Consider the following 10,554-nt stretch of genomic DNA (forward strand, 5'->3'; position numbering starts at 1 on the left):
AGGAGAGAGAGGGAGGAGGGGGGGAGAGGGGGAGAAAGAGAGAGTCAAAACTATAATTGGTCCTAGATTAAAAAAAAAAAAGGTTGCTACTCCCCTGAAAGGACAGAGAGAGAGAGAGAGAGAGAGAGAGAGAGAGAGAGAGAGAGAGAGAGAGAGCTCGGTGCAAAGACCCAAAACAACAAAGATTTCTTTCAATAAAGAGTGGAGTGGACTGAAAAGGGAGGAGAACAATTTCGCTGGAAAGTCAGCTCTTTAGAAAGAAGTCTTTTAAACAAAATTCTTAAGGTCATGAAAATCTTAGCAGAATATTTTATAAATGTTATTGCCATAAGCTAAGATACTGTGTTAATGATACTGTACTAAGACGAATGTTACTGCCTTCTGTCCACCAATGTCCTATTCTAGCAACTAGGAACAAGTAATTATAGCCAAAAAAAAATTTGAACAGCATTTAAAATATCAAAATGAACCTATGTCAACAGAAATCAGATTTTCAAAAAGCATGAAGTATTAATTAAATGAGCAACAGACATCTATCCTGAAAACTACAATTTTACTGAGAAAAAATACAGAAATTCTAAATATTGTATATGGAGAAATATACAATGTCAGTAGACTAAAATCTCCACCACCGTTGTAATGTCCATTCTGCCCAGGTAGATTTACATACTCAATACAAATTGAGTTAAAGTACCATCCAGCATTTCCATAGAAGTTGTCAAGCTGATTCTAAAGTTTATTAGGAAATTCAAAAGACTTAGAATAGTCAAAATAATTTGTAAAGAAAACAAATCTAGAAGACTAATGGTCTTAATCTGGAGATTTACTGTGAGCTGTAGTGCTGGCATTAAGGCTGGTGTAGAAATAGAACATGATAGAAACCCAGGAATAGACAGCTTCATAGATGAGTCATTAATTTTTCTACAAAAGCACAAAGATAGGGGGCTGGGAAGATATCTCAACAATCTAAGAACTTGCCTGGCAAGCACAAGGTCCCAAGTTCGATTCCCAGTACCACATGCCCTGCCCAATCCAGAATCCCAGGCGTACCATGCTGGCCACAAAACCAGGTGTGATGGTGTATGTCTGTAATCCCAGCACTGGGGAGGCTGAGACAGGAGGATCACTATAAATCCAAGTTGTGTAGCAAGACCCTGTACCAGACAGATAGATAGACAGACAGACAGACAGACAGACAGACAAAAGTACAAAGATAATACAAAGAAAGAATAAATAATCTTTTCAACAAATGATGCTAGAACTGAATCTCTGTATGCAGGAAAATGTATCTCAATTCTTACCTCACACTGTACGTACACAAAACTTAACTTGAAATGCAAAGACCTAAATGTCAGAGCTGAAACATAAAATTCCTAGATGAACATGCAAGTAGAATCTTTGTAACCTTGGGGCAGGTGAGGAAGATTTATTAAACATTTAAAAAGCACTGATTTTATTTTATTTTATTTATTTATTTATTTATTTATTTATTTATTTATTTATTTTGCAGAACCGGGGATTGAACTCAGGCCCTTGCGCTTGCCAGGGAAGCACTTATTCACTAAGCCATCTCCCAGGCCCCAGAACTAAATATTTTTTAAATTGACAAACTTGACTTCATCAAAATTAAACGCTTATCTTTTTCAAAAAATATAAAATCAGGGAGCTGGTGAGATGGCTCAGTGGTCTAAAGCACCTACTTAGAACAAGCTAAGCTAAGCAAAAGCACAGAGACCGCGGTTCAATCCCCAGCACCACATGCCAGCCAGCCCCGCCCCCTGGTGGGCTGAGCTGGCCACACACACACACACACACACACACACACACACACACACAATAAATAAATAAATTTAAATATATATATATATAAAATAAAAAATTCAGAACATTTAAAGAATTTCTACAGATCAATAATAAAAAGACGAGTCTTTTACAGCTCAGCATATTAGTATGGCTTTACTTTTTATACCTCATTTTTATACTTTTCTGCTGATTATTTTGCTGAATTCATGCACCTACAATATTTAAATGGCAATGGAATACCCATCTCTGACAAAACTAAACAAAAAAAGGTTTACAAATGAAGAACCATTTTGTGTCTGTACATACAAAATAGTTAGGATAGATATACAGCTACTTTATCTTAATTCAATGAACAGAAAAATTTGTTCTAATAGTGTTTGGACAGGATATCATGTCTTCATCTTGTACCATGAATAATCACTATGAAGACAACAATATGCAATGTATTAATCATTGAAACCATCCTACCAATCAGTTTTGAAACTGTCTCATTGCTATTTGTTCCTCAATAAAATTAATTTTAAAAAACTTCTCATCCTACATTACAAGAAGAAGCTGAGGTGCTCCTGTAGAACACATTAACTAGCACTTCTGACATTGCCAGTCCTACAGAAAACCCACTATGATGGACTACTGGACTGTAGAATGAGCGTTTATCTGTCAGCTCATATTTTCAGTATGGCCTTGGCACTCTTTACTTGGATGTCTTTACTAGAGCTTTACAGGTAATCTTCTAAGTCTGTAATGAATAATTTAGTGTTAAGATTGTATTGCCTTCATTTTTTAATGATTGTGAATAAGAAAGTATTCATCATGTCTGATTATGAAAGTTATTCTGCCATTGTCTAATAACTGTGTTAGACTATTCAAAATAGCAATCAAAACAACTACTTCAAAAGTCTTGTACAGACTAATGAGAACATTAAAAATCTATAAAAATTTCAAAAAAAAGATTGCTCACGTTTTTAACAGCTTTATAGCGTGTGTAAATGTAATTCACATGCTATACAATTCACCACTTAAAATGCTCAAAAGTTATGCATCTATCCTCCCAATAAATGTTGGAGCTTTCTCGTTACCCAAAAGAAACATGGCATGGCCTTCCCCTCCCACAGGCGCTCCTAGGCAATCATGAATATATTTCCTGTATCTAAATACCTGCCTATCTTGAACCTTTCCCATCAATGGAATCATAAGGACAAGACCTTTCTTTTTTTATTATTAATTTTATTCAGAAAAAATAGCAATGAGACAGTTTCAAAACTGATTAGTAGGACAGTTTCAATAATTCATATCTATGTTCTTTCACTTAACAAAATATTTGCACACTTCATCCACTTTGGAGTGTGTCGTAATATTGCGTCCCTTTTACTCCTAGATACTATTCCATTGGATGGATATTCCATATTTTGTTTATCCATCCATCAGTTGGTATTTGTGTGGTTTCTAGAATCCCCTTTTGAAAAATGTACTGGAGAGTTGGACAGACACTTTATAGAAGAAAATTCACAAGTGGCTCACAAGCATATGAAAGGTGTTCAACATTATTATTAATCATTAGGCTCTATGATGAATGGCATTGTTATTTATATCTAAAATGTATATAAATCTAATGTAAAAAAAACTTTATACAAATGCACAATGAGATACATACCTAGTTAGAGTTTTTTAAAGGTGGAAAATTCAAAGTATTGATGAGGATATCAACCAATTAGAGCTTTTAAACTGCTGATGGGACCTATAATCTTTGGTAAGATAAGTTAGTGGTTTCTTAGAAAATTAAAAATGTACTTATAAAATGACCTACAGTTTTATTCCTGGGTATTTAGCAAAGAGTAATAAAAAATATACCCACACAAAGACTTGTCACAGTTGGTACATTACACCTTTACCTGAAATTGTCAAGTCTGGAAATAATCCATATGTCCATAAACAGATGAATGGATAAATGTGCTTTGTATATCTGTACAATGGAATTCTTTATAGCAAAAAAAATAAACAGCTACTGATTAACATCATGCAAAGCAAAATAATTCCATGATCAAAGAATTCCTACTCTATGATTCTATTTATGTGAAGTTCAAGAATTGATGGTACTAAAATCAATAGTAACCAAATCAGACCAATGGTTGCCTGGAGCTAGGCGAGAAGGCCAGAGGAGGAGTGCACTAAAAGGGGTCTATGAAGTGAGCCCTGGAACCAGCACCTACTGGATCAGGTGAGATCTCAGGAGTTTGGCAAGCCAGTTATTGAACACAACCATTATTAGAAATTAAATTTATAGTAAACAGTATTAAAAAAAACATAACAAAATCTCCAATGTTCCTTCCCAGTCATTTCACTGTCCTTTACTACTACGTATGCTCTGGAAGTTCTTTACAGTCACTGTGTCTATATGGTGGACATGCTATTCATTGTACACTCTCTTCCCAACTCCATGTGAGGTTGAATTGCATTGCATCTTGAAATTGTGCAGTGTAGGAGTAGTAGAAATTGGCAAATACTATAAATCAGGCCTCGACTCATTACCTTTTATTGTCCAGACCTAGACAAGTAGTGAAAACATTGCTTATCATGCCCGTTAAACACAAACGTGAATAATTTTTATGTTACTCACTGTTAAATTGTGAATAGTTAAAAAAAGTGGATAAAAATGGATAAAATAGTCTTGGGATATTCAAGAACCACTTTCTGATTGAGCAAAGAGGTTGTTAATGTCGTTGGTGAGGAAGCAATGTTGCAAATGTCCTAATGTTTTGTTGTTGTTGTTGTTTTTTACTCCATAAATGAAAACAGTAGTCAACGTGTTATGTCAGAACTCCAGTAGTTAATTGCAACCATTGGTTGCCTATAGGTGCAAGACCATGGCAAAAATCAATAGCTATATAGAACTTACGATGAAGAATGCCATATGGACCAGGGAGATAGCTCAGCAGCATAAGCACCTGCCCAGTAAGAATAAGGTCCTGAGTTTGATCCCCAGTACAAAAAAAAAAAAAAAAAAAAAAAAAAAAAAGAATGTCATGTTTTAATATTATTTACAAATTGTGTAATGTAATTACTTATATCAGTAAATGTTTTACTATTTTGATATAAGAAGTCCTTAGGATATGCTAAATATACAAATGTTAAATATGTAACATTTTCCCCAGAAGCCTGCTGGTAAATATTTACTGGATATCAGAGACATTTGTTGTGATGAAAACAATTTGATGTGTGGGGGGAGCCACTGGGCATTAAACCAAGGCTTTTCACACTGAACTCCATCCCCAGCCCTTTGTTTTACTTTTTCTTTTGAGAGAGGCTCTTGCTGAGTTGCTAAATTACCCATGCTGAGCTCAAACTTGTGATCCTCCTGCCTCACGCTCCTGGGTAACTGAGATTACAGGCTGGTGCCACCACATGCAGCTGAAATAATCAATACTGGGGGGCTGAGGAGATGGCTCAATGGAATAAGCACTTGCCTGGCAAGCACAGGGGCCTAAGTTCAGTCCCTGGTTCTGCAAACAAAAACATAAAAGGCTGTGCTCACTCATTGAAATAATCAATACTTTAATTGGAATGATGGTTTCACAAAAATATATGTATTTGTTAAAACACATGGAACCAGCTACCAAGAATGTACCCATTTTATTTTATGCCTCAATAAATCTTATTTTTTATTTTTTGGAAGTGGACACTTTTTATGTGGTCAAATCATAAAAGCACCATGGTAGATACCTTAGCTCATCCTTCTAATAAGCTGGTTGATCTGGTCTTCCCTATTTCCAGTATCTCCACCTTCCACAAAATGGGCAGTCTTTTCATTCATTCCACCTCAAGGAGATGATAACTTGAATGGTCACAGGAAGCTACTAGCTTCTTTGAAGTGCTTGTCAACAGTATAGATCTCATGAATCAGACCCTCCATGCAGATAATGCCATATTTACCAAAAGATGCAGCAATCAATGAAGTATCTGTCAAGGCAATTCACTTCTTATTGACTTTGCCATAGCCACACTTGTATATTAGTTCATTTACTGACTCCAGGTTTGGGTACCCCAATTCAATACTTGGTTCTACAATTCTCAGCAAGTTCACTGAAGCCTTGATGAGCTTAACAGAGGTAATATTGAAGATTTGGCAAAGGTAAAGAAGCTGCAACACCTTGTGAACCTATGGTTCACACCATTGATACCCCTGATTGGATGACAAATGTGTTTGGGTTCTGCAGGGACCTAGAAGTTGACGGCTTTTCTCGCCATCTGAACAATTGGAATCTCAGTTCTGTGCATCTGTCCACACTCGTTAATAATACCTACTTCTTCACACATGAGCTTCCTCCTTGCCTTTCAAATAGTATTTTTGGGCAAACTTTGCTTCTCACATGCTATACCTTCAGCTCTGCAAAATGTCTTCACTTTTTCTTAAGAGTTTCTGGCACAGCAGGAACCTTCTTTTCCTCCTCATCAGCACCTACCATGGTTCCAACCAGAAAAATATATAAATCTGAACTTCTAAAAGAAGCATAATGTTGGTCATAACTGATTAGCTGACGAAGATTTCAGTGAATGCCACAGTAGTTTCAGAACCACTTTGGGGAATCACTGAGCCCCAAAGTTCTGTGCTTTGGTTTTTCATTATTATGAACTTCACTTAAGCCCAGAGAAGGTAGAAGTCACAAATCCTCCAACAATCAGCCTTCTCTACTGCCTATGCGTCACTGGAGGGATCCGTGGTCCTGGCATCGGATGCATTTGTCTCTCACCTGTGAAAATATCCAGGAGGTCATTTGTCTGTTACAATAATAGCTGAGACTAATGGTCTCTGGTGTAACCAAATATTGGGAGAAAAGAAGGGTGTGATTTTATGATTTTTGAAAGCCTCTTTGATCTAAGTATTTGATGAGTTTCCTGCAGAGAAGCGCTGTGGTCTCCAGTTCAGTTGGGTGCAGGAGGCAAATAGGAATGGACCCTGAGCACAGTAAGGGCATGTAGACTGGCCTCTGTGGTGATAGGAAAACCAAGTAACCAGTACCCGACAGGAGGGAACAATCCAGCTCTCCATGATCTGCTTTAGTGAAGCTCCACAGTCAATGTTGGGGAAACAGCCAGGCCAAACTAACTTTGTTTCAAGCCATTAAAACTTTCATTCCTTTAACAATGTGCAACATGTGCAAACATCCTGTTGTCTCCTTAGTGTGAGAACCTGAAAGAAAAAATAAAATCTGAAGGGTACAAGAGATACTGAGAATAGAGAATGAACCTGTTCAAAAGGAAGGAATTACTGAGTTGAGGAGGACAGGCGAGGGAGTGGGGGAAAGAGATTTTTCTATGTATTTAAGCAGGATGGTTTGGACAACTGTACTGTGGATTTCTGCTGATCTGTGGAAAAGAGCATTTGGTGCTTAATTTGTTTTGTCTCCTTTTTTTTCCACTCAGACTCATTGTTTATTTAAAGAGGAAACCATAGCTAGGTATATTAGCTAATCTTTCACCGGCTTGCTTGAGGCTCTGTGATCACTGTTGTCCAGCAGCTGCACTCCCATGCTCTGTAAGAGATTTGAGGTGGGCCCTGCCAGTCCAGCTGGAGAGCTGTATGATTTCAATATATTTGAAACCAGGTTCAGGCCTACATCCACTGGGGCCAGAAGGGAATCTCTGGCACCAGAACCTTCCTCATCTGAATTGTTATTGGTAGTCTGAGATGAAGGCTTCTTATTCACTCTCTTGCTAGTGGTAAAACTTCTGCCCATGATGGTATGTGCCAGTTCCTGGTCCATCCGGGCCATGTATGACCTGAGGCTGTCAAGAGCTCCTTTCAGAGAAGCTTCTTCACCAGGTTCCTGAGTCTTGAGGTCCACGTCATCATCACTGACTAAATTTTCAAAGTCTTCCTCATCCAGATCATCAGAGTCTGATGCCTGGGTCTTCAGCCCTAAAATTTTATCAAAATAATAAAGAAAAGCATCTGTATCAAAAGTGATTGGAGCCTCAGAAGATTCTCGAGGCAGCTCTGCTCCCTTGTGGGTTGAGACTTAGGATATAAAAGCTTTCATGCTCTCTGTAACTTGATTTAAGTCATAGTTCTGCTCCTCCTCCTTCTTGGAAATGGGTTATGACTCTTTTGTGCCAACAGCCTCCTGCAGGAACTGATCCAGCTGATCTGATGAAAGCTCTAACCACTGGTCCTAATCCTCTGGAGGAAGGCTAGCTTCTTCTTTCTTAAGCTCGTCTACATCAAATGGTACTCTCTGTAATATGGTCAAGATTTCTTTATCAGGGCCCAGTGCAAGTGAACTTTCTGGCCAGTTTACTACGAGCTGGAAGTAGTTCTTTGTCATTTCTAGCCTTTCCTGGTATTGAACAGAACCCTTTATGAGTCCCTTAAAATAATCATTCTTTTGCAGACTCTCAAGGAAGCTAGCCCAGAGTCATGAGTTGGTCACAAGGGACTTCTTGGTTTCCAAAAGGTGGGCTACATTTGGAGCATAAAATCTCGAATCCATGAGCCGGCTTCACGCCCAGTTCATGGGCTCAGTACTGAGGATGAGATGGAAGTGGCAGCTGGTATCCACCCCGTCAGCCTGGCACAAACCTCTGTTGTGCCAACTGCATGTAGACACATTTAGTGAAAGTAACTGATGTCATTATTTGTGTTTTTGCAAGAATGTCTTGAAGACATGACAGGCTCACAGGTCACCTGGGTCCCACAGGTAAAAAGCCTGGACAGCATGTTTTGTCTCCTTTTTCTCTTCATAATTTCTTATATATTTCTTTCTTTCCTTCTTTCTTATTCCAGTGTTGCATGTATATATCTAGTAATATAAACAACTAATTTGAAGACAACGGTATTCAACACAACAAATACTGTGAAATTCATATTATTTTATTTAGTGAAATTATGTATCATTTGTAGTTTTTATTTTAATACTATTTTGTACTCTTTTTAAAATATAAAAATTTAAAAAACAATGCCCAAAGTACTGAACATTGTTGCTCTCCTACAGTTTTGTTCTGAAATTTTAAATCCATTGTTTTTATTATTTTTCTTTTCATTAAAATAAAAAGAACTTTCATTTCCTCATCTGCACATTTCACAGTCACAAAGCCTCTATCACATATACCACAGGTACAAGCTTTTTATTTTTGAAAGTGAAATATCTTATTTTTTTGTATTTTAAGGAAGGGTCTACGGAGTGTTCAGGGTCTCACTAACTAGATTGGACTTGTAGTGATCTGCCTGTTTACACCCTCACAAGAGCTAGGATTACAGGTGTGCCCCACCATGCCCAGTCTCAATTGTGGTCTCAGTGCACCCCGGAGGTAGGGCCAGCACAGAGCCCTGGGGATTGAACCCCTAGCCCTATGCCTGCTTGCATGCACTTCAATCTGCTGAGCTATTTGGCCAGCCTTTGAAAGTGAAATATCTTATTTTCATCTGAAATACATTTGTATACTTATGGCTTTCTCCCCCAACTACTGGAGATCTGCAGGAATGAACCCAAGACTTTTGCACTGAACTATATTTTTTAATTTTTCAAGAGTCTTACTAAGTTACTAAACTGCCCAAGTTGCCCTTGAATTTGTACTCTTTCTGCCTCAACCGCCCCAGAGTGCCAAGATTACAGGCATGTACATGTTTGGTGTCATCCTTATATAGAAAAATTACTGTACACAATAACTAAGCTATAAAAAACTATAATGTAGAAACAAAAAGTTAAATGATATATGAAAAGACTTACTAATAGAAAAAAGTATCTTAATTAGAAAATAATTAAATCAAAATCAACAAATATCAAGATGTTTCGCCCCAGACCCAGTCCTAGCCCAGGCCTGGTGAATGTGTGGGAGGGATTCTGGCTACCCTGCGCCGGTGGGACCTACTGATGGTCACAGGCCAGGCTCAGCGAGGGTGAGACCCTCTTCCACCCCCTTGGGACATCCCCCACCACTCCATAGCACCTCCCCAACCCACACACTGAGTAGAAATTTCTGCCACGTTTCAGGAACCCCCAGACCCAGTCTACCCCAGGCCCAGTGAAGGTGTGGGAGAGCTTCTGGCTACCCTGCACTGGCGGGACCTACTACTGGTTCCAGACCAGGCACAGCACGGGGGAAACCCTCTCCGATCCCCTTGGGACGCCCCCCATCAATCCGTAGTACCCCCACACAACCCACACACAGAGTAGGAATTTCTGCCACGTTCCGGGAACCACCAGATCCAGTCCTAGGCCAGGCCTGGTGAGTGTGAGGGAGAGCTGACTCTCTCCCCTACTCCACCTTGTCCCCTCCAGGCTCAGCTCTGGCCTGGCATATAGCCTCGGGTGAAACCCTGCAGCTGCAATCCCTACAGAGAGTGTAGAGGATAGAACCACCCAGCTAGTCCAGGACCAGAACATCTTGCCAGAGGGGCAAAACAGGTTCACCCCCAAGGGCAGCAGCAGGAAGGAGCTGAGCACAGCAGCCAGACCAAAGCCAGGCACAGCTGGATAAATCCAAACTTTGTAGATCTGCACCTGAACTTCAGTATGTGCTAAAGTAATAACTGAAACAAACATCTACAACAAAAGTCACAAGACAGTGTTACACAAAATGATGAGAAGGAACAAAATGTGACCTCAGAACCCAAGCCCAACCATAACAAGTGCAGAGGACACTAACACAGAACAAATTGGGAATCACACAGCTGAAAGCAATTAATCAAAAGCTTCTGAAATAAAGAAACAGCTGCAGAAAGGTATAGAGGAACACAGATTGGAAATAAAAAAA

At 38.9% G+C, this 10,554-nt stretch overlaps 1 pseudogene; it reads right to left on the minus strand.

Annotated features, from left to right (window-relative positions):
• Nucleotides 1-7,268: 7,268 nt before the first annotated feature.
• LOC101582330 overlaps nt 7,269-10,554 on the minus strand; it is a 30,554-nt pseudogene continuing 27,268 nt past the window's right edge.

The sequence above is a fragment of the Octodon degus genome, unplaced genomic scaffold (genome assembly GCF_000260255.1).
Source record: "Octodon degus isolate 3935 unplaced genomic scaffold, OctDeg1.0 scaffold00083, whole genome shotgun sequence".
Classification (NCBI taxonomy): Eukaryota; Metazoa; Chordata; class Mammalia; order Rodentia; family Octodontidae; genus Octodon; species Octodon degus.